The sequence below is a fragment of the Cynocephalus volans genome, chromosome 7 (genome assembly GCF_027409185.1).
Source record: "Cynocephalus volans isolate mCynVol1 chromosome 7, mCynVol1.pri, whole genome shotgun sequence".
Classification (NCBI taxonomy): Eukaryota; Metazoa; Chordata; class Mammalia; order Dermoptera; family Cynocephalidae; genus Cynocephalus; species Cynocephalus volans.
Genome location: NC_084466.1, coordinates 3,944,008 through 3,968,184, shown reverse-complemented (window position 1 = coordinate 3,968,184; position 24,177 = coordinate 3,944,008).

Below are 24,177 nucleotides of genomic sequence, written 5' to 3'. Positions count from 1 at the left end.
CCTGGTGACTCTTGTGTCAATGCACTTGAGGGTTGGCAGACCATCTGTACAGTGGTTGTGGCATCTAGCCACTTTTGTGGCAGCCATGGCTATTGTGGTGGCTGGAGTGAGCTACCCACATGGAAGTGGTGTTTTTGGCATGCTCCTTGCCTGGTTGTGGGAGGAGGGGTCATTCCCTGGCTCCATACCTCAGGAACCCGGGTGGGCCCCATGGCAGCAGTGGCATGCCTGGTTGTGGGAGGAGGTACAATCGCATTTTGATGTTAAGCAAAATAAAACAAAAATAGAAAAGAAATTTATTGCTTCTCTCATGGACACTCTAAAGCTAAAAATGTTCTCTAGGTATATTCCCAACAGTGGGATAGCTGGGTCGTATGGTAGATCTATCTGCAATTGTTTGAGGAACCTCCATACCATTTTCCATAGAGGCTGCACCATTTTGCAGTCCCACCAACAATGTATGAGAGTTCCTTTTTCTCCACAGCCTCGCCAGCATTTATTGTTCATAGTCTTTTGGATTTTAGCCATCCTAACTGGGGTTAGATGGTATCTCAATGTGGTTTTGATTTGCATTTCCCGGATGCTGAGTGATGTTGAGCATTTTTTCATATGTCTGTTGGCCATTTGTATATCTTCCTTAGAGAAATGCCTACTTAGCTCTTTTGCCCATTTTTTAATTGGGTTGCTTGTTTTCTTCTTGTACAGTTGTTTGAGTTCCTTATATATTCTGGATATTAATCCTTTGTCAGATATATATTTTGCAAATATTTTCTCCCACTCTGTTGATTGTCTTTTAACTCTTTTAATTGTTTCTTTTGCTGTGCAGAAGCTTTTCAGTTTGATATAATCCCATTGGTTTATTTTTCCTTTGGTTGCCCGTGAGAGGAATGGAAATCATCAAGTCGAAGGTATACCTGTTCCCCAATGTTTATCGCAGCACTCTTTACAATAGCCAAGAGTTGGAACCAGCCCAAATGCCCATCATCGGATGAGTGGATACAGAATATGTGGTACATCTACACAATGGAATACTACTCAGCTATAAAAACGAATGAAATACTGCCATTTGCAACAACATGGATGGACCTTGAGAGAATTATATTAAAGTGAAACAAGTCAGGCACAGAAAGAGAAATACCACATGTTCTCACTTATTGGTGGGAGCTAAAAATTAATATATAAATTCACACACACACACACACACACACACACACAGACACACACACACACACACAGACACAAACCGGGGGGGGGGGAGAAGATATAACGACCACAATTATTTGAAGTTGATACGACAAGCAAACAGAAAGGACATTGTTGGGGGGGAGGGGGGGAGGGAGAAGGGAGGGAGGTTTTGGTGATGGGGAGCAATAATCAGCCACAATGTATATCGACAAAATAAAATTAAAAAGAAAAAAAAAATGTTCTCTAATAATTATTCACTTTCTTTGTATTCTGTTATGTCAAGAAAAAGTGCTTGTTTAGAATTTTTTTTAAGAAAAGGAAAGGAAAAGAAAAATAATCTACTAGAGTCTGAGAACTTGCTGGTATTCAAGATTAAAAGATGTCAGGCCTTGCTTAAAAATAGGGAGATACCCTGTTTTTGTGATTTCAAGTCAAATCATTTGACACTGGCACTGTGAGGACATTAATATTCACAACATACCAAGAAACTTGATATACTGTGTACTTGATGGCTCCTAAGGGAGCAGATATTTTTTTCAAAATATATATATATTCATTCACATGTACACTAGCTCTGTATTTAGGGCCACAATAAATTACGCTCAGTGCTCGGATACATGAACCACATTCATCTGAGGCTTCTAGGAACTGAATTTAAATCAAATATTGCTTAAAAAGTGGCAGCATTCCACTTCAAACTCCTCTGTCTCCAAGCTTTACTTTTTTCAAAATCAAGTGCAAATATTTACAATGTGTTATCAAATTCAAAGGATCTTGATTAGAGAGAGCCTTCACGTAAACAGCTTTAGTTACCTCACTCAGTTTCACTGCAGAATTCTACTCAGGGGATGCCCATGTTAGTCAATTAACTATTTATTTTTATTAAATTGTGTTTAAAGTACAATTTACAGTGCTCTAAAGATGAGATGACCATAGTCCTCCATTAGTGCTGTTTTCCTGGCATTCTCTGGGACTGTCATAATAGCACTCTAAAAAGTGTACTGCATTGGAAGATAACTCGCATGGTTCCTCTCGAGTTTCCAGTCGGTGAAAACAACGGAACAGGAAGCTGATCTGAAGCAAAGGCTCAAAGAATTAACAGGGTAACGATTGACAAATGCCTGAAGAGTCTGTCCTCTTATGTGGGTGTTTCCATGAACACATCGGGAGAACACAGGCCAGGGGAGGGACGTTTGTGGTGGAGCGTGGCTGAACCACAGGCTGGACAAGTCATGCCGACCTGGATCTCAGCAGAGCTGTGAGTTTATGTCCTGCCAAGCCAGGGTGAATGCCCGAGGCGCAGCCACACGTGAATCCACACGCAGAAGATTCAACACCTCTTGAGGAGCTGAGGCTCAGCACAGATCTGGCCCCTGGGCTCTAACCACACCATGTTTCTGGCCTCTGATTCCTGGACTCACTAAGCCACAGAGAGGGTCCAGGGACGAGGACTATTTGGGTAATTGAGTAAAAATTATAATGTCCTGGTCAAAGTGACCTGTGAAATACTAGGCAAGAATTGCTGTCTAAGTAGCCCTGAGTTATCTATATCGGGCCTTTGCAAGTGGTGACTCAGTATGGTTGCTCCAAATAATACATAAATAAAAACGACAAAAGCTGAATTCTTCAATCACATTTATCCTCATATGTACACATACTGTTCTAAAGGAGGCTAAATCTCCAAAAACAAGTTCATTGTCTTAGTGAAAGAAAATTATAATGGACTTAAAAATAGTTGAAGAGGAACTTTCTGAGGGGACAAATATTCCATGGGAAAATCAAATTATTATCCCGAAATATATTCATCTTATGTGAGGTTGACCAGTAAGTAGAAGGGAGACTCGGACAGCTAACCTGATTAAAACGGACGTAGCATCTCACTTTCAACTAAAAGTGCTCCACATCAGTCCCCAGTGCACGCACACACATGCACGTGTACACACGCACACACGCACGCACACACTCCTCGGGCATGAGTTCTCAGTGACTCGGGGTCAGTTGAAGCTGTTCGTGGGCAAAGAACATCACCCTAGATTTCATATAGGAGGATAACACGTCCACCATCAACCCCGTTAACATGCCCCTCCCTTTTGGCTTTGGGTGACCGAGTGTCATGTGAATTTTCACACGGAGTTGAAAAAGACACAGCCCCACCTTCTGCTTAACAAATGAACTGCAGATTTTCCCAAACACGATAAAGCAGAACCAGGTCACTGAACCTCTATGGATCTGCTGCTGCATTGCCAAGTTTAAGAAGAGAGAAAAAAAAGCTGGTGACATCAAGTTCTTCAGGTCTGGGGTCTCATAAGAACTTAGTTTTTTTAAGAAATTGTAACTCCACATCATTGGTAGCTACTTACCTTTATAATACAAATACATGTGTAGCTTCCATAATCTCATATTTGTTCAAAATTTATTTCAATGCAAAAAAGTAAATTATAACACAAGAAAACTAGTTTTCTTCTCATGAGATAGTGCTAATCACTAATCCCACTAGTTAAGAGCTATGATCTATTGGGCGTTAACTCCAAAAAGACTGTGTGCAAGGAAACACTTTAACAGCAGATAAGGAAACAGAAGCGCAAACAGGGTAAATGTGGAGCTAGAATTTGAACTCAACTCTGTCAAATTCTAAAGATCCTGTTCTTTGTCCCCGATGCCATGCTGTCTCTCAGACTGTCAGCAAAAGCTCTGAAATGGGACTTATTATTTATTTGATGGACAATGTTGCCGCCCTAACCACCAAAGGCCACCAGGGACACACCTGCAGTTGCTTGAAGCTGGGTTTGTTGACTCGCTACCGCAGAAAGACAGTGCTGCGGGGAGTCGTGGGGCATCTCAGCAGGTGGCTGCTAGAAAGGATGCACAAGTAGGATTTGGACTGTTTGAGCCAATTTGGCAAGGAGTTCAAGGAAGCAGGGCTTTGCCCTGGGTTGAACGCTGTCAGAAGTGAGAGTAACTCGTGGCCTGTTGTCTTCATAAATACAATCCGGAAGGAAGGACGTCTGGAGTGAGGCTGCAGGTGTGCTTGGTTGAGAAGCAGCGTCCCTCATGTTGGCCAGGTAGGTGACCATTTTGTCATTGCTGTACGACGTTCAGCCCATGCTCGTGTTTTGTCTGTACCAGGCATGACCACAAAGTGGTCCAGGTTCTGTCTTGAGCCATCATGTCACGCAATGGGCTTGTCTGATGATCTGTGAATGTAGTACGGTGGCGGGCTGTGAGTGTTGGGCCAGCTCTTACTGTCAGGGCCACCGTGCTTTTCCTCAATGGCAAGATAGAGTGGGCAGTGCTGAGGATCCGAGTCTCCTCAGTCCTTAAGATTCCAGGACATTTGCGACCCACTTGCTCAATCCTACTTTTTCTTTAAAAAATGATGAGGAAGCTGAAGGTCAGAGGCACTGTGACTTGCCCGACATTGTGCAGATTTCCAATGCAGCACAGGACTAGTGTGAAGGTACCCAAAGCCATCTTACCATTCCTGCAGTTTCCATCTCCACCATCACCGCATCAGCGTGTATGAAGCACTACTCCTACGTGTCGAGCACGGTGTTGAGCGCTTTTACCTGAAACATCTCACTAAACCCTCCGAATTCATCAATGAACAAAGCATGAATTACCCCCATTTTATGTGCAAGGAGAATGAGTATGAGAGACATTAAGGTCTCGCAGCTACTAAGTGCTAGGGACGAGAATTGGATATAAGCAGTTTGACTCGATGACACCACCCTTGGACCACTGCTCTGAATCCCACACAACACCAGGAGGGTGGTCCCTTCTCACCTTAAATGGGACAACCCAAAGATCAAGGAGTTAAAGTCTCCTAGGCATTCCCAAGTCCAAGTGAAGAAGGTAATGTGCTTTTATTTTTCTTATTATTATTTATACATGTCTTTATTTTTATTATATACGTTTAGCATCATGTATAACATGTTTTGATACCCAGACACACAGTGAAATGATTTACTACAGTCAAGCAAATTAACATACCCATCACCTTACTTAGTTACCTTTTCCTTTTTTTGTGGTAAGAGCACCTAAACTTTAATCTCTTGGGAAAATTTTGGTATACAAAATATTATTAACTGTAGTGCTCCTGCTGTGCACGAGGTCCCTAGACTTACTCATCCTACACGGCTGCAAGTGTGTGTCTCTGACCTACGTCTCCCCGTCCTCCACCTGCACACTCCTGGTAACCACTGTTCCAATCCCTGTTTCTATGTATTTGACTCTTTTAGATTCCACAAATAAGTGAGATCATGCAGTATTTTTCTTTCTATGTCTGTCTTATTGCATTTAGCATAATGTCTTCCAGGTTCATTCACATTGTCACAAATGCAGGATTTCTTGTATTTTCTTCTTTTTTAAGAATAGTATTCCACTACATATATGTGTGTGTGTGTATACATATCTATTGATTGATATACATATATGTATACATACATACATACATACATACATATATATATAATGCCAAGATTTTTTATACAGCTATTTGCTGACAGGCACTTAGGTTGTTTCCCTGTCTTGGCTATCGTAAATAATGCTGCTGTGAGCATGGGAGTGCATATATCACAATGAGGTGCTGATTTCATATACTGCGTGTATGTGCAGTAGAGGGATTTCTGGGTCATATGCTAGGTCTATTTTTAAGTTTTGAGGACCCTCCATACTCTCTTCCACAATGGCTGTGCCAATTTACATTCCCCCCCAACAGTGCACTAGGCTCCGTTTCCTCCACACCCTTGTCAACACTTGTAATCTCTTGTCTTTTTGAGAATAGCCATTCTAACAGGATGATATCTCCTGTGGATTTAATTTGCATTTCCCTGATGATCAGTGACATTGAGTTCCTTTTCACATACCCATTACCCGTTTGTATATCTTCTCTGGAGAAATGTCTACTCAGGTTCTTTCTCCAGTTTTTAATTGGGTATTTGTTTTTTTTGGTTTTTGCTTTGTTTTGTTTTTTGCTATTCAGTTGTGTGAGTACCTTATATATTTTGGATATTATTTCCTTATCATATGTATCATTTGTAAATATTTTCTCCCATCCCACAGGTTGTCTTTTTACTCTGTTGATTGTTGCCTTTGCTGTGCAGAAGATTTTTAGGTTGATGTAGTCCCACTTATTTATTTGTGCTTTGGTCGCCTGAGCTTTTAGTGCAATGTTGTTTTTAGTGCAAAATGTTGTTGCCACAGCCAGTATCAAGGAGCCTTTTCACTGTGTTTTCTTCCTGAAGTTTTATGGTTTCTGTTCTTATATTTACGTATTTAATTTATTTTGGTTTTATTTTTGTCTAAACTGTAAAGTGAGGTTCAGTTTCATTTTTTCCCATGGGGATATCCAGTTTTCCAGCACCATTTATCAAAGAGACTATCCTTTCCCCATTAACACATGCAAATCAATTAATGCGATATAACACATAACAGAATGAAAAAACACATAAACATGATCATCTCAATAGATGCAGAAACAGCATTTAGAAAAGTTTGACATAATTTCGTAATAAAAACTCTCAACAAAATAAGTACATAAGGAAGTTTCTTCAATGTGCTAAAAGCCATTTATGAAAAGCTTATAGCTAATATTACAACTGGTGGGGAAAAACAGAGAACTTTTTCTCTAAGATCTGGTGCAAAGCAAGGATGGCCACTTGCCCTCCTTCTATTCAACACGGTACTGGAAGTAATAACTGGAGCAATTAGACAAGGAACAAAATAAAAATAAAAAGCATGCAAATCAGAAAGGAAGAAGTAAAATTATCCCTGTTTGCAGATAACATGATCCTATATGTAGAAAAGCCTAAAGACTACACAGAAAACTCTGTTAGAACTAATGAATGAATTCAATGAAGTAGCAGGATGCAAAATCAATGCACAAAAAAATCAGCTGCACGCCTTCTCACCAATAGCAATCTACCTGAAAAAGAAATCCAGAAAGCAATCCCACTTATAATAGCATCAAAAAGAATAAGATGCTTAAGAATAAGTTTAACCAAGGAGGTGAAAGATATCTACACTAAAAACTACAAAACACAGATAAATGTAAAGGAAGACATAGATAAATGTAAAGATATTCAGTGTTGATGGACTGAAAGAATTAATGTTGTTAAAATGTCTGTTCTACCCAAAGGGAAACACAGATTCAACTGAATCCCTACTGAATTTCTAACCGCATTTTTCACAGAAATGGAAAAGATAATTCTAAAGTTTGTATGGCACCACAAAGAAAGTGGTATGGCCAAGAAACTCCTGAGAAAGGAAAACAGCGTTGATGTGATTTTGAAGCTTTCTCAGCACCCTTGCCTAGAAAAGATAACGTTTGTCTGCCCAGCCCAGACTGGAAAAGGACATCTCAGCTGCCTCCTCCCAGACAAGCAAACAAGCTCCCTAGTGGGAGTCAGCTGTCCCTCGTGAGTCCCTTACTTAATGCACCCCTTAGGGGATTGGAAGAAGGCAAGAGAAAGCAGAAGGCCTCAACAGAAGCAGAGCGTGGAGGGTGAAGCAAAAGGAAGACTCACTGTGGCTCTGTGGACTCTGCAGCCTTGGCACACCTGCCAGCCCTCACTTGCCCTGTGCTCTTGGACTGTGCGTAAGCCGCTCCACGGGAACAGGAGACATGAGGACAGAGCCCTGTTTCTATATCTGGTGACTCCAGAGGCCTCAGCAGTAGATCTGTAGAGGATTCATAAAGCAAATGTACTTCATAGGGCCTGGTTTTCCAAAGCCTTGCAGTTTCAAATATTGACCTTGCAAAGGACAGGAAATTTTCCCCAGGCTATTGAGTCTCTGTTGCAAGATAAGAATTGTAACACAGCAAGGTTGCTGGCTCAAAGACAGACAAGTTACTGATTGATATGTAAAGTTACTAAAAAACTGCTGGAGGGAAAAGGAATGTTGGCTAAATCAAGCCTTTGTTAGTGGATCAGTTAACTGCCTAACAGAATGTCATCGGACTTGTTTTTACTGAATGTTACCAGCTTCTATTGTAAAAACTTGTTAAACTGTACTTAGCAAAACCCCACCTATGTCTCTTCCTGTAACTTCTTGATCTGAAGAATAAATGCAGGAAAAGAACCCCAATACATGGTTAATTTCCCAAGTGGAAGAAATGCCTCATGCTTGAGGAAGTTCTGGGATATTAACCTCTTTCTGGGGCTTCTCACTGCTCAAAACGGATGGGCTTTGAGTAATCTTTGGCAGCTCCGTCATCCAGGGGAAAAGGGGTGACAAATCCGTGGGAGGCAAAGCAACATAGATCACATTGAGGCTGTTGCTGGAAGGTTGAAGTGATCCCAGGAGGCTCAGAATGTCTCCAGGAGCCTCTCCTCCATGGTGCAGCAGTCCATCCCCTAAGGAATAAGTGGGGACCTTTTCATTCCTCAGCCTGTCAGGAGGGGCTGGCAGTGGCTGTGAACCTTCCAGACATCTGTCTGGGAACACTGTCCCCGTCAGGGTCTGCCTGTGCACAACCCGGCCTCCTTTCCCACACACCAGCTGCCTCAGAAATGTACCATTTTCACTTAGAAAAAGAAAAACACACAGTTTGAACTTCCTAAAGAAGCAGGGAAGAATCAGGGAAAATGGGCTACTGTCTACACTTCATGCAATTTTAAATGCTCACAAAATTCCAAGAAAGCAGATTGTGATAAACAGCAGAAAACAAAAATACATGAAAACTATGGCTTCTCCTTATTTCCTGGCCCTCAATATTTCTCACAGGTCACACATAGTGAGGGAGCAAAATTTTGGGCTTCCCTTCCACTGACCAGCATTGAGAAATGGTTTTCAGGAGGGGAGACTCCTGTCTGCTTCCTGAGGGAAAAATATCTCAGGGCTCCTAGATTAAGAAATATAAATGCAGCCATCCCACTAATTCTTACCTTTTAAACGGGAATTATTATTTTTAACAAATGAATCTCTAAACACAGTGATCACTCATCTTTTTATTTTTTATGTTTAAAAAAAGGCTGTAAACTCTCCTTGTGTCTTCTGCCCATTTTCATTCCTTGTTAATCGAATCTGATGGGGGTGGGTCCCTTAAAGATGTCTTTAGAACATGCAGTTACAGATGTAACAGTCTAGGCACTTTTTAGAAGTCGGTCACATGTGATCTAGGGGTTCTTCTGTTCCCATCACCAACCATACCAGTGGCCCAGCTTTTGGAGAAACAGCAGTCACAACTGCAGAGGAGCATAAGATTCTGAAACATGTTTTCATTCAACAAACCACCTTCCCATCTCCCCATCTCTGTCCCTCCCTGTAGAAGACTTTACAACCACATTCATTTCCACAAGGGAACCTAACTCATGAGCAAACACCAGCTTCATTAAGCATTTAATGTATTTTAAGAACTTACCAAACAGAACTGCTTATGTTGGATGAAATCTAAATGAAAACAGATTTTCTTGAAATTCTCAGCTAGACCTCAGCTATGTTGGGGAAACATTCAGACAAAATAGCTCCTAAAAACCTATGATGGGGTCCTCCATCACTTTGCAAATTAATGGGATGCTGAAAGTGTGTAACATTGGACATTCACACAGAGCTATGTATTTAGATAGCAACCGTTTGCCTAATTATGCCCAGGTGGCTACTTGAGCTGAATAATAATCATTACCAGTCTCATTTTGCCGCCTGTGATACGCAGTAATTAAAGATGTGATGTATTTGTCATTTATAATGAAAACCGCACTTGGTTTCTCCAAGAGTTTCTGGGCCTCAAAGGAGAGAGAAAAAACAAAGAGGTCTGAAATCTTACTTTACCAGGGATACTCCTTAAGCATTCCTATGTGACTCCAGGCTGACTATCCCAACATTTGCTTTAGCCTAAAAATATGATTGTATTAAAAATTAATGACCTTGATATCTTGTTGAGGTGATTTCATGATTGTTAGTTTCAAAATGAGGGAGCTGTGTTAATGTGTGTACATGGCATAAAAAAAACACTACCCTGACATGGGAACACCGACAGAGCCCACAGAGACACAGAGCTGCCGGTGGCAGTCTTTTGATTGACCTCTGTACACCACCCCAAATACCCGTCCTTTAGTATTCAAAGCAAACCTGTTTGCTGTACTTCTGCATTTATCTGGTATCATTCCATGCACGGATCTGCAGCACTACTCTCTAGGAATCCACAAACGACTATTCAGAATCCCTTGGTAAGAACGGCAGGTTGCATTTTATTTATGGCACCTTTGAATGAGGAAATAAAGTGAGCATGAGAAATCATTAAAACAAGTCTGCAACTCTGACTGCTGCACAGGTGGAAAAAGAAACCCAAAAGACCAGTCTCCCATTCCCATTATCTAACCTCCCAGACCGCTCCTTGGCTTTTTGTAGAAGTGCTGAAGATGTATCAGGAAGGTAGAGGAAAACGCAGGTCAACCATGTTTCTGGAAAACAGCAACTGAAAATTTAATGCAAACTTCACAGAAACATATTAGTGGCCCACAAAGTGGATGACACAGGGGACACATTGTGAACTGCTCATTTTTTCCAAGGTCTTCCCACCATCTCTTGCATCACACTACCCTTTCCTGACAACCTCTCCCGAAAGGCATCAAACCCCCTCTCTGTACCCTGAATCTGTGTTGTCCGGGGTTCCACTGAAATCCATTCACAGAGGGGAGAACTTTGATTTCCCAGCTCGAATCCTACTTCTGCATTTTCAAAGGAAATGTCCCTAGAATGCCCCTCATCCTTGGGCATTGATGACTGATGAGCCTGTTTGCAATTTCACAGGATTTGCTCAGTGCAGGAAACTTTGACTGATCATCTACTGCTTGCCCAGAACAGTCTTATGATCCAAGGATTGGAACTTAGAGTGAAACTTCGTGCATCTGTCCCGACAAGAGGAGGAGGAGGGAGGTGGGTATGTTTTACACAGAGCTTGGGAAAGGGACAGTCCCCCTCTCCTGCTCAGTGGCTGCCCACGTGGGAGGCATTTTTGAACACTATCCTATCTCAAGGTCTCTACAGAATTAAAAAACGAAAAAAAACATTTCTTCTCTTTAACTATGAGTGGCCCTGTCCCACCCTCCAACCCCCAAAATATTCACACAACCGTCCCAAGAGCTCAGAGTCTAACGAAGAAACTTCAAAACATTGAAATGTTGTTTCTCTGTGTGGATTGACAGCATTAGAGAAATTGGTTCACATCTCACCACTAAGCCTGAAAAATCCTTCTTGCAAATCAACAGCATAGATTCTGCCCCATACCCAGTATTGTAAACTTTATTCATGTGGTCTCAAAAACACTTCTGAATGATTAGGATTGGTTGTGCTCACTGGTCAAATTTGACCAATAGATTTTAATTATCCAAAATTCAACCCATACATTTCCCAAGGCATAGTCATAAGTATCATAAACAATATTTTTGTATCTTAGTAATTTTCAAGATATCAAATGAACAAAATGCAAATTTTCAAGGCTACTTTAGAAAAAAATTAGGTCTAACATCCCCTGCTCCAGAAATGAAGGAGGGTATGTCAGTGGGATAATTAATATCTAAACTGCTGTTCCCACTATTTCTGGAATTGTTTCTGCAGGCTCTCCACAGCAACCATGCAAAGTAACTTTTAAAAATCGTTGGAGTGATTTATACTTCAGGTCCTGTGAGATATTTAAAGATAAGACACACACACACACACATGCACATGGAGTCTGTGAATACCAGCTTTAGAAACAACCAGGTAGGCACAAAGACACAAGACCACAGGAACAGAAAACTGGGGCTTCACAAAGGTCTGCTGGAAACAGTTATTGAAATGAATTTGCACCTAGACTTGCCCACACACCTGGTCCCCACTGGCTCCCCTCTTGCATTGAGCTGTTGCCCGTCCCCTCTTCTCCGTGTCTGCGACCCAGCGTCCCGCTCACCCGTCGACGGCCTTTGAGTAGCCTGACTGCAGTTTCCTCGGCCTCCCTCCCACTCCACTCCAGACAAATCCATCCGTCCTCACACCAGCAAACGCGCTCTTGCCAACTGAACCATTGATGGAGTTATGTGTGTTAGTCCAGCTCTGCTGCTTATAACAAAATACCCGAAACTGGGTAATTTATATAGAAATAGAATTTATTTCTTATAGTTTCGGAGGCTAGGATGTCCAAAGTCCAGGGAACACCTCTGGTGAGGGCTTTGTTGATGGGTGTTGTCTTCACAGCAAGGCAGGATGTCACATGGTAAGAAAATGGGCTGAGCAAGACAGAGAGTAACTCCTCAGTCACTCTCTTACAGAGCCACCAGAACCACACCCGTTAGTCCATGAATGGATCAAGCCACTCACAAGGGCACAGTCCTCACAATCTAATCACCTCCTACAGGCACCACCCTTCAATTACTGTAATAGGATTCCCACCCTCTCAGCACTATTACAGTGGGGATAATGTTCTAATACAAAAGCCCTGTGGGACACATTCAACCCATATCACTGTGTTGTAACATCTTACCCTGCAATAATAACAAGGACTCCTAAGTGACTCTCACGAGGTGCCAACAGTGCACAGTGCAGCTTCAACTTCATTCACTTATTCAACAGACAGTTACTGAGTATCTTTTTTACGAGAGGCTGAGCTTCCCAAGATGAGTAAGACATGTCCTCTGCCCTCGAAGGAATTACAGTCTGGTCAAGGGTGGGCGCATCACTGCTCATCCTTACCAATATTTATTGTATTCAGATTTTTAAAAAACCGTAGCCACTTCAGTGGGTTTCTTTCTGTGTCTTGCAGAGTCTTCCTCTCTTTTCTCTTATAAAGACACCAGTGGCTGGATTTAGGACCCACCCTAAATCCAGGTTGATCTCATTTTAAGATGCTGAATTAATTATAGCTGAAAAGACCCTACTTCCCAATAAGGTCACACTCTGAGGTCCACGTGAGTGGGACTTTGGGGAGGACACTATTCAATGCACTACAGGTGTGAGCAGGAAGGTAAGGAGCTCGTTTGTTCACATGGATATCCAGTCCCAGCATAATTTGTGACAATGACTTTCTTTCCTCATGAATTATTTTGGAAACCATATGTTGTTTGACAATAATGTTCAAGCATCCATATTCTTACTGGATTTTCTGTCTGCTGGTTCTACTGATCACTGAAAGGGAAATGTCAAAATTGCTCAATTATACTTGTGGATTTGTCTGTTTCTCCCCTTAACTGTGCTGTTTTTCTTCATGTATTTTGAAGCTCTGTTATGAGGTGCCTACACAACTAGAATCACTGTGTGTTTTTCTCTTTTTTCTTCATTTGGATCATTTCCATTGCCCTGCCGTGATTTTTTTTTCTTCAACAGTATCCAAAATGCTGTTAAGCAAATCAGTGGATTTTTCATTACAGGTGTATCTCAGCTGACACTCTGGAATCTGTTGTTTTATTTTAGGGAGTGTTGAGTTTTGCTCTGCAGGCAGTTAACTTATTGGTGGTCTGGTTGGCCTCTCAAGGCTTATTCGTAAGTTTTCTCAGAGCAGATCCAGAATAACCCCTTCCCTAGGACTGAGGGAAACCTGTCCATGCATGACACCTGCCTTTTCTGGGGTCGTAGCTGAGTGCTGGGTGTTCGGGGAGGTCTCTCCATCATGACTGTAGTAATTCCTTGCAATGTTTCTTGCAGTGTGTGTCTCTTTGGAATCTCCATCCTGCTCAGGGATTTACTTCCTCTCCCCAGGGCTTGTAAAGTCTGAAGACTCACGGGAATCCAGTGTGCATTTCTCCAGATCCTCTCAAATGTCCTGCTGCAAACATTGCAAGTGCCTCAGAAGCTCACCTCTGAGCTCCGTCCCCTCAGCTCAGTGAGGCCCCTGTGCCATGTGTGGCTCCACTTTCCTGGGCCACCACCCGGACCGAGCCCTCAGCTCACCTGTGCATCCCCCCAGGGATCACGTCCTCTGCTGCCCTCCCCAATGTCTGAAAATAGTTGCTTTATGGATTTTGCTCAGGTTTTTAGGTGTTTATGGCAAGAGGGATAGCCCTGTACTCTGTTATGTCCCCACAAATTGGTTTTAGTTAGCATTTTCCCTCTTTCTGAAAACTAAATCTTGGTAACTTATTGTGTTTTCTTTTTTACTTTCTTTTCCCCCCCATGTTTCCAGGAAGCTCAGAAGTGATTCACATAATTAAACATAACAAGACCTGCCCTTATGATTTACTTCTTTGTCTGCCTTTTTGGTTTTTTTCATTACTTTAATTTTTATTATAGTAAGAAGTGTGTAGGCAAGGCTCCCAAAGAAAACTGAATTTACAGAAACCTGATCAATAGATTCGATTCCTTTTATTTGATTCCTATTGCCACCATTTTACTTTATATCTCTGTCTTGTCTTAATGTGACTGGTCCTACTGTGACTGCCAAATCTTCCTCAGCCTACACACCGAGTGAACTCACCTACCTGGATGCCTCTGTAATCTTTGCAAAAACAAAGCAAAACAAAACAAAAAACCTTTGCTCACGTTTCTACCAAAATGCAAACTCCGTGAGAGTTCTGTGCACCTTATTTATGCTGTGCCAGGACAGCACAGTGCCCTACATGAAGTGGGCAGACAGTACCTGTTTTCAGTGCACTGTTTGGACAGGGTGGTCTTCAGATTAAAACCCTGACTTGGTGAGGAAACCACATTCTCACTAAACTGGGGCTTTTAGTGAGGCTGCACCAGGTCAGCATGTGGTTCTCCTCTGCACAGGGGCAGGAAAAGGTAAATCAATGATCCTCGCTCTCATCCTGAAACTCAACCAATGGTTTGCAGCAGGAGACTGACCACAGAGTGAATTATCATTTATTTAGCAGTGACAGAGTAAAGTAGCTCATGCAAAGGTCCCTACTTGTTGAAATTGTGGGCTGGAAATCTAGACCCTGGGTCACCGGAATTTGGCATAGAAGTAACTTGTTAGAGTTGTGAACTATCGTACTTACCCTTCTCTATATCCAGACCATTTTCCCCCCAATGGCAGACTTTAATTTAGATTTAGGAGTGGTTAAGATACTGGCAGCTCTTTGTTCTCTGAACTAATAAAACAATTATAGAGTTGGAGTACCTCTTCCGAGCAAGGCATTCTGCTAATCGATAGCAAAAATATGAGCAAGAAATGGCAGATACATTTTAGCATCAACCCTGAAAGATATTCCAAAACGCTCACGCCTGCCTCAGGCACCATGGAGCTAATTCTTGTCCATATTTTATCAGTCAGCAGGGTTCTCCAGAAAAACAGAACCAATAGGACATGATAGGCAATAGACAGATAAATGAGAGATAGGTAGATAGATTTTAATGAATTTATTCATGCGATTATGGGGACTAGCAAATCCAAAATTCATGGGGCAGTCTGGCAGGCTGGAAACGCAGGCAGGAGTTAGTGCTGAAGTACTGAGGCAGAATTTCTCCTGTTGAGAAACCTCAGTTTACACTCTTAAGGACTTCAACTGGTTGGATGGGGCCCACCCATGCTATGGAGTGTAATCTCCTTTACTTAATCAACTGACTGTAGATGCTAGCACATACACAACATACCTTCACAGCAATACCTACATGAGCATTTGGTTAAATAACTGGGTACTAGAGCCTAGACAAATGGACACATAAGACTGTCCATTACAGCAATCTTAACATACAGAAGTAGCCAAGGAGGGCAGCACCTAGTAAAATAAATCCTAGATTCCTCCTATTAGGAAACACCAGGAAGCAAAATTCAGTTCACGCATTCAACAGTGTTTACTAAAAGTCGTGACGCCCGCACACTAAGAGAATTCAATGCGAAAAATCCATTCAGGAAAATTTTCACAGGCATGCGGTGGTCTTACAGGTCCTAATGAGGAAACTCTAGGACTCACAGTAAAGACTTGAGGCTCGTCCTTTAGATAAGCTGGAGTTAGGATCAGCACAGTGATGTGGCTCCAGAACCAGCTGCTAGGCTTGGATGTAGAGGGTGTGAACAGAAGAGAGTTTGTAAAAGATTCCGCCAGTTTGGTATAATCATTATTCCCAACAGGAGGAAATGGATCATGCTTTCTAGGGTGCTTGTTTTTTTCCTGTAGCATCTGTGCGTGTTTCACAAGTTCAACTATATTTCCAAGTTCTTCGTTGTTTTTCCTCAACAAAACCTTGTGACCACCATTGAGCAGAGTCAGACGTTACCAACAGCACACCCACGATGGTTCCTGCACCGGAGCCTAGTGCCCGTGCCTCCTGTGCCCACAGACAGTGTTTTCTGTCCTGCGCTTGGGAATCACACGCCATGTCCCCAACGGGGTGCACGTGAAGAATTGCTTAAGCAAGTGTCCATAAATCCAAGTTTTAGAGGACAGACTTTAAGTTTCATGGCAGGGGACACAAAGGGCCATGATCTTAATAGGAAAGGCTTCACCTTGCCAGTCATCAAAGAAATGCAAACTAAAAGAAGATTTCCCTCTTCACTTTTCAGATTGAGACATTGTTCTTTGGTATTTTTCGGCCCATTACTGCCTCAAAAGTCAACACTGCTGGACCATCGCCCTTCATGTTTTCTGTAACAACATTTCATCCCAAACTTCTTATACTATCTCAATTTGGAGTCAAACAAGCTTGTTCCTGCATTTAATTTCATGCAAAAAAGCAAGTGAGGAAGAGTTTTTCAGACGTCTGGAAGGGCAAGGGACCAAATGACCAGAGGACGTGGCTGACTGCCCTGGACTGGCTTCCCGTCCAGTGAACGTCGTCACCAAAAACTGTGGAGACTGCTCGGCCTAGCTCAGAAAGACCGGGACCCCAGGATGGCAAGAATGAGATTCTTTCCCTCACCCCGATTATTTTTAAAGTTGGTAGAGTGTGACTGTTGACCTGGAAAGAACACATGAAAATGTTAAAGTACCTGTGAGCTGCAGACACCAAAGCCAACCTGAAAGTTAGGAATCTTGCTGGGTCCCAGAGGTGCATTCCCCTGAGACCCCTAATTATGCTGCCCAACCTCCTTGGTCTATGAAAATATTAACTTGAGAATTAAACAAGGTAATTATGTCCTTAGCAAATGTAAAGCCCACGTGAACTGCACCCCAACAGCACACAAGACTATTGTACTCCTTAAAATTAACCTTGGTAGGATAAAGAATAGGAAAAAATGGGCAATAAAGGTTTTTGCTTTTTGTTTTTTGCAAATAACAAAATATGACCAATACAGCAGGAGAAAAACGTGCAAGAGCAGAATCAAACTAGCATTAAAAATACATTATTTCCCAGAAGTCATGAAAAAAAAATGACTAGTGTATATGAAGACACAAACACACACACAAAATTAAATTAATGTATGTTTTAAAAAATACCATAAACAAATTAAAAATATCATTTTGGAAAAAGTATTTTTTTAAGTATTTACAACATACGAAATATACCAAGACCTAAATTCCTTATTATACAAATACTTCTCATAAATCAACAAAGAAAAAAATTAAATCAACTTATGCAAAAACAGGTAAAGTTAAAAAATATAGACGGACATCCTGTATAGGACTGGCCGGTGCACTCACTGGCTGAGTGCCGGTCAAGAAAAAGACAAAAAAAAAAAAAAAAGGTAGATATTCAACATTATAATGATAAGGAAAATTTAAATAAAGACAAGACATACGTTTTTATCTGACATATTTAAAAAAATAAAGAACCTGATAAACCCAATTTTTAGAAAGGCCACAAATAAACAAACACTCTTATACTCTGTAGAATTGGCTATGGCCTCCCTGGAGGGCAATTTTACACTAGCTATCAACAATTTCAAATTCAGATCCCCTTTGTGGTGATTCCACTTCCAGTAATGTTGCTACAACTTGAACGAGTATGCAGGTGCATGCTCTGTAGTGTTCACCTCAGCATTTGGGGGGAAACAACTGGAAACAAGCTAAATGCTCATGAACAGATATTTGTTAAATTTATCATAGAATTTCCTACCAAAGAATACCATGTAGTCTTTAAACAAAATGAGGTAGACCTGTATTTGCTGACATGGAAAAAAATCTAAGTGATATTAAGAGTGGGGGAGCAAATTGCAGAAGTATAATAGAATTTGAGTAAAGATTTCTGGAAAGATGAACACACAAACCATTCATAATGGTTAGCTCTTACAGGATGCAGAAAGAAGAAATTTTACTTTTCACCTTGTGCTATTCAGTAACATTTGAAATTTTGCCCACAACATGCATATATTACTTTTATAAGAAACTAACTTAGAAATTAAAAAATGAAATAAAAATGGCTTGAAAAGACATGAACATTATATTTTTAACAGTGTCTCTTGTTAAATGGATATCCACTACCATTAGTTAGGATGTAAGCTAATGCATAATATTCCTCTAACATTATTCATTATAGCACATCAGTAAAACTTTGATGCACAACACAGGTTATAGGACACTCCACTACTAAAGCAAGATATCTGTCATAGTTATTTATCAGCAATAAATGACCACAAATTTATTTTACTGCCTTATCTTAAATTTCACATTGCTGTTCCCTCTTTTAAAAAATATACATTTTGAGATAATTATATGGGTTTTGTCCTTGAGTTTGTTGAGGTGATGTATCACATTTATTGACTTTTGTATGTTGAACCACCCTTGCATCCCTGGGATGAATCCCACTTGATCATGGTGTATGATTTTTTTAATGTGTTGCTGTATTGTGATTGCTAATATTTTGTTGAGGATTTTTGCATCTATGTTCATCAAAGATATTGGCCTGTAATTTTCTTTTCTGGTTGTGCCTTTATGTGGTTTTGGTATCAGAATTAAGTTGGCATCATAGAATGAGTTTAGGAGAGTAGCTTCTGTTTCAATTTTTTGGAGTAGTTTGAGGAGAATTGGTATTAACTCCTCTTTAAAAGTTTGGTAGAATTCAGCTGTTAAGCCATCTGGACCTGGACTTTTCTTTGTTGTAAGATCATTGATTACTGCTTCAATCTTGTTGCTTGTTATTGGTCTGTTCAGGTTTTCTGTCTCTTCTTGGTTCAGTCTGGGTAGTTTGTATGTATCTAGAAACTTATCCATATCTTCCAGATTTTCATATTTGTTATCATACAGTTGTTTATAATAGTCTCTAATATGATTCTCCATATTTGTGGTATTGGTTGTAATGTCTCCTTTTCATTTCTGATTTTTATTATTTGGGTATTCTCTCTTCTTTTTTGGGGGGGGTAACCTAGCTAATGGTTTGCCTATTATATTTATCTTCTCAAAAAACCAACTTTTTCTTTCTATGCATCTGACAAGGGATCCATAATATACAAGGAAATCAAGCAACTGCACAGTAAAAAAATAAATAATCCAATTTAAAAATGGGCAAAGGAGCTGAATAGACATTTTTCAAAGGAAGACACGCAAATGGCCAACAGGTACATGAAAAAATGCTCAACATCACTAGTCATCAGGTAAATGCAAATTAAAACCACACTGAGATACCACCTCACCCCAGTTAGACTGGCTATAACCAAAAAGACAGTGAATAACAAATGCTGGCAAGAGTGTGGAGAGAAGGGAATGCTCCTGCACTGTTGGTGGGATCCTGCAAATTAGTACAACCACTATGGAAAACCATATGGAGGTTTCTCAAATAACTACAGATAGACCTTCCATATGATCCTGCAATCCCTCTTCTGGGTATACCCAGAGGAATGGAAATCAACATGTCAAAGGGATACCTGCACTCCCATGCTCATCCTGGCTCTATTTACAAGAGCTAAGATATGGAACCAACTTAAATGCCCGTCAATGGATGATTGGATAAGGTAGATGTGTTATATATACACCATGGAATGCCACTCTGCCATAAAAAAAATGAAATACTCCCATTTGCAACAACATGTGTGAGTCTGGAGAAACTTATGTTGAGTGAAATAAGCAAAGCTCAGAGGGATAAAAACTGCACGTATTCACTCATAAGTGGGAGCTAAGAGAGAAAGAAGGAAGGAAAGAAAGACCAAAGCAGTGCATTGGTCTTGCAGAGGGAGAGGACATTCCTTGGAATACAAAGGGGACTGGGGTAGAAGGGGGGCAGGGGAGGGAGGTTGGTGATAATTGAGTGGGGGACATGTGGTACAAATGCTATTTGTGGTAATGGGCATGCTGCCTGTATGGATCAGATCTTCACATCTTGGGCACAAGGGGTGACAATCAGCTTTGTATCTCATGAATTTTCATAACCAATAAAAAATAAATAAATAAAACTAAAATATATATATTTTTCACAGTTCTTTTGTTTTGCCAAATTCAAGCCTGTTGTCCAAAAGGAAGATAGACAATAAAGCAGATTTTTCTTCTTGGCAAAGCATGGTCAGAAAATTTGGGCAGTTTTCTTGCAGATTTCAGTAACATTCATTGCTCAGGACCTCAAGTGCTGTTCTTTGGCTAGCCAGTCCATGGCATTGCGCTCCTTAGTAAATTAGAAGGTTTCAGGTGGTGACTGTGATTCTTCACAGGAATGTAAGAAGAGCGGTCTCTGCCACCCCAACTTCCAAATGTAGTTCATTAATTAATTTCTTTTCTCAGTCCGACACTTCTACTTCAATCCCCCTAAAAATGTTAGGAAAAAAGTTGGAAGTTTTGTAAAGGGAAAATATGAAAAATATGTTCACCAATGACCCAAGTCACCTCTTAGAAGAAATCAGTTGTAAAGTATTTTAGGCAATAAAAAATATAAAACATTATTTTGGATGGAACCATGGCTATGACTAGTGTGCAAAGTTTTACGAAGGGCCTGAAGAGCCTGGAGAGCACACAGTGTGGAGCTCACTGGGAGGCCCGCCGTACGATCCTGAGGGAGACGCACTCTGAAGGGGGGATTGCAGACAACCCACCCACCTACCCCACTCCTGCTCCCAGCGTGTGTTCCTTCCAGGTCAACAGTCACCCTGTACCAACTTTAAAAATAATTAGGGCGAGGGAAATAATTAGGGTGAGGGAAAGAATCTCATTCTCGCGTCATAATTGAAAAATATCTCATAAAATAGTTTTAATTACAGGTTTAAGAAGGATTTTTTGGACTTACTTTTTCTCCAGGGATTTGGAAAAATGAGAATATGTTTTTGTGTTTGTCAGAGGAGACCCGGAAGTTCTCGCCATGTGAAATAAGGTGTGAACGCTGCAATGTTTGAAGCCGTGCTTGCTTGTGAGGCTACAAATGAGAAAGAAAAGACCTGACGATGTGCCCACGTCAGAACAGACAGGCTTGATACGAAGCCAGTGTCTGCTCTCTCCAAGACAGCGATGACATCGCATGAGTGTCATCGTGGTGTCTGTTGCTCTGAAGCCCAGGAGGGTAGGGGTGGGACACAGCCTCTTCACAATTCTCCACAGTGTCAAAAAAGTGTGTAATTGTTACTGTAAAGAAAGAAGACTCAAACTCCATGAAACTGGCAGATGTGTCACCATGTTAAAAAAAAATACCGATGAAAACCATGAGCACTTTTGTTACAGCTCTGTCGATGATGCACACGGCGAGCTTATCTGTCCGCATCACCTGGGACATTCCGTTCTGACTCTTCAGTCCTTCAGGGTTTGGACCATGGTCCGTGGCGACTGCTTTCTTGGTAACTGAAATTCTCTTGAAGCTCTGGTGAGAGGACCGTCTCTGGCTGCCTGGTACTTCCTGAGCTCCACCTGCCCAGGAAGATTTGGCTGTTTCTCATTCCCCAGTCTTTCCATTCTCTTCCAGCACCACCTTGTCCTGTCTGCATTCGGAATCCATGAGAGTCTACAGAAGCCTTCAGGACCCTGGCTTGAAAATAACCAGCCACCCACCAGCCCACAGTGGGGAGTCGGGACCACAAAGTCACCTGCATGACTGCGGCAGCCCCTCCCCCCAGACACAGCTCACTTTCCTATGCCTGGACCAGCAAGGGCGATGTTTCCGAGGTGTGGCCCACAAAACCCCAAGGCCTGAGGTGCTCCTCCCAATGAGAAGTGCTTTACATCACATAATTTGGGGGGAACATTGTGTATTATATCAACTACGTTTATACTTAAAAGTACTGAGAAATCCCACAGGACAAAAAAAAAAGAAAAAGAAAAAATCTTTTTCTGTCATTTCACTTTTCCTGAAGTTATTTGACCTCAGAAGTCTTTTTTTTTTTTTTTTTTTTTTTTTACATAGCACCTATTAGCATTCCCCAGAACTAAACTTTAGGAATAATGTTCTATTCGATTGCATCACGATGAAGCAATCTGCTGCTTGCTAGAGTGGACCGATCGAAGAATGAAAAGCCTGCAAGGAGAAAAAGCAGACTTTGGGCATGCCAATGTCTCTCGCACCTTCCATAGAGACAAAAGATCACCAGGTTAACTCTCACCAAAACCCAGCCATCGCCAGCTTCAACTCCTAAGTCTGCAGTAGCATCCATAGTGATAAAAAGATGGCAGTTTTAGGTCAAGAGGGCAGTTAAGCAATGAGATAGTACCTAAGCAGACAAGCATTCACAGCCGGTGACAGCGAAGGTGCTGGGGACTGCTGCTCAGCAGAGTGAATTCGTTCATCAAATAGCCTCCTTATAACTGCTGGTCAATCAATCTCAGTGACGTGAAGCATCCTGAGCAGAGCAGTCAGGGAAAAGCAGAAAATCACTTATACATAAGTCCGTAGCAGAGCCTCACAGAGGCAGCAGGTGGAAGAGTGGGGCCCCAGTGATTTTCTGGGCAAAGAGGCAGTAACAATGTAGAAGGCAGTAAAAACAATTGTATATGCCACAGAGAGGAAAACAGCAGTCACAGTGTGGGGCTCGGCCCTATTAAAGGGCTTTACACTTAGTAAACCACTTACTACTAATCCACAATAATCCCATGTGGTAGGGAAGATGTCTTCCCTTTACAGACAAGGAAACTGAGGCAGGGGAGGGTGTGCACCTTCCTTTGGCCTCACAGTGAGTGAATGGTGCCACTGGGACTTACAGTGGGCAGTCTGACTCCGGAGTCCGTGCCCTCTGCCCTGCTGCAGGCTGCCTTCCGCGGGTCACTGCTTCCCAGCCCAGAGCCGCAGGTAAGTGACAGGAAGTCAGCACCATGGAAAAGATGGTCACACAGACCAAACGGAGCCACATTCTTTCTCCCTTCCTTTTTGTGAAGGCTGTGAGCTCTCAGAGATGAGTCCCCACTGTCACCCAGACTAGCGCAGACCTGAGGTTGTCCCAGAGATGGCAGCAAAGTCCAAGGCTCCCACATCGGAAGCCAGGAGGGTCATGCATGAGAGGCCCCAGAGACCTTGTGTAGGGGAGTCTACTGTGAGGTCCCCAAGGACATACCCAAGATCAACCCTGCTCCCCACGGCTCTGAAGGAAGCTGCATTGGCTCCAGGAGCCTGAGCAGGCACCATAATCCCCGGAGCCCTGTGAAGAGATGAATTACTGGGTCCCCTCCAGAGTTCCCAGTTCAGGAGGCCAGGGCAGGGCCTGAGAATCTGCACCTCCTGTGAGCTCCCAGGGTGTTGACACTGCTGGTCTGAGAGCACGACCTGGGACCCACCAGGCAGGAGAACAAGTGACAAGTGACACACAGCGTCTCCCATGTTTCAAGCTTGCCATGCACCCTCTCACCCCCACTCCACTCCATCCTTTTTCTGGAGTTTCCCTCAACACCGTCTTTGGAACTCAGTGTAGATGCTATTTCCTAGAAAGCCTTTCCTGACACCACAAATCTGGGTGTGTCATAGAAGAAAGGACCCTCTTCTGTGTTGCCTCACAGAGCCCCACTGTCGCCCAGGGAGCTGGTCCCATTGGTGGGTCTTGCCTGCCCACGAGGCTGGAGGCTGCACTCTGAAAAAGCAAGTCTACCCCGAGCCTGCCCTCCGCAGCCTCCTCCTCTGCCATTGATGACAGATTCCGTAAATATTTGTAGAATAATGGACAGATTCGTCTATCTTGAGGTTGTCCCTGTAGAAGAGGATGCCTGGGGATCCCTTCTGGAGTTTGTCATCTTTCTGGATCTGTGAGTTTCCCATCTTGTTGCTACTGCTCCTTCCAACTGCTGCCCATCCTGCCCTGCCCATCCTAGC